The sequence below is a fragment of the Sinocyclocheilus rhinocerous genome, unplaced genomic scaffold, assembly GCF_001515625.1.
Source record: "Sinocyclocheilus rhinocerous isolate Xijiao unplaced genomic scaffold, SAMN03320098_v1.1 scaffold3896, whole genome shotgun sequence".
In the NCBI taxonomy this organism is placed as follows: Eukaryota; Metazoa; Chordata; class Actinopteri; order Cypriniformes; family Cyprinidae; genus Sinocyclocheilus; species Sinocyclocheilus rhinocerous.
Window position 1 is genome coordinate 2,686 of NW_015655593.1, and position 1,453 is coordinate 4,138.

Below are 1,453 nucleotides of genomic sequence, written 5' to 3' on the forward strand. Positions count from 1 at the left end.
TAACCAAAAGGGAAAAGAGAAGAGAATTTAATTATCCTCATTCTGCTACCAGAACAGGGTATTTGTTGTTTTATCCTTCCCTCTCATCTTACCATTAACTTCCTTTTCCTTACAAAAAAACCAAAAACTTTTCTCTTACAGGAAAATTGGAAGCAGCCAATTATTATTCTGTTCCTTGCTCTGTTTGTTATTCTTCTTTTCTCCCTCTGTTCTCTAGCTGTGCTACCTGTGTGCTTACTCATTTTCCCCACAGAGACTACAAATTAGGAGCACGCCCACCAGAGGATCACAGTCGCAGAGAACTACACTCACCTGTTCCTTACACACTCACTGTCAAACCACAAGTGACATTGCACACTTACACCTCTGTTTTGCCTTGTTTGTTTTGTTTTGTTTTGTTTTCTCTTCTTCAAGGTCTGTGTCAGTCTAGGTTCTAGATCTCCCTCACCGCGCCAAAACATGTCTCGCACAACAGACCCTGTTGGCCACTGGGAAGACCTCGAAACCTGGCTATGTGTTGCAACAGACAGCCTCCTACCTAAGGCTGCTGAAACATTGAGGCATCAGACACAGGACCAGCTGGATGACAACATAACAAGCCTCATGAGACAAGACCCAATTCAGAGCTACAGTCACAAAGAACTAGCCAAGATCACTGGCTCCTTAAGTCACACACTCATCGCCACCCTCAAGCTGAGCGACAGGCACGCCGCCCATCTCCAGCAGGAGCTAACACGCGCACAACGACGCTTCGAGCAGCTAGAACTGGAGGCTCAGGAATGACGGGAAGGGCCTGATGAAGTGGAACAAGGCACCGAGGAGGAGATCACTAGGCTAAAAGAGACCCTAGCAGCTACTACCCAAGAAATGGAACAAGGCGAGGCTGACTACGCTGATCTCTCCAACAAGCTACAATATGCAGAACAGCTCCTGGAAAAGGCAAAGGCCGACTTCACAGACAAGAACGGCCTAATTAAAGCCCTTGAAACTCACCTTGATGAGTCAAGAAATTAGATCAGTCGCCTAACACAACAGCTGGACTACATCAAAGAGAAGTCCGACAGCATCAGAGAGGAACTCAGACATGCCAACGAGCTGCGCCCTGAGACTACAAGGACACGACGGGCACCAGTCTCACCCCTGCCAAGCAGGACCGGGTCACCTGTTCCTCGACTGACACGTGAACAAAAGGGGGAGGGGGCAGTGCTGAAACATTCACCAGCTCCCTCTGAAGAACTTTACCTCACGACAAAGCTAAAAGAAATTGCTCCAGCCAGCCACAGAGCATCGCATGGCTTGGACCTAAAAGACCTTGACAAGCTTGCCAGAAACATTGGCAATCATCCAGCTCAGTTCAGTTTAAATAGTATCTTTGCAATCATTTGCAATCAAGTCAACTATCATACAACATATCGCTGGAAATGAAGTGTCCCCAACTAAGCAAGCCAGAGGC

At 47.5% G+C, this 1,453-nt stretch overlaps 1 pseudogene; it reads left to right on the forward strand.

Annotated features, from left to right (window-relative positions):
- The first annotated feature begins 204 nt into the window (after positions 1–204).
- Positions 205–1,357, forward strand: LOC107718713 (uncharacterized; annotated as a pseudogene).
- Positions 1,358–1,453: the final 96 nt, after the last annotated feature.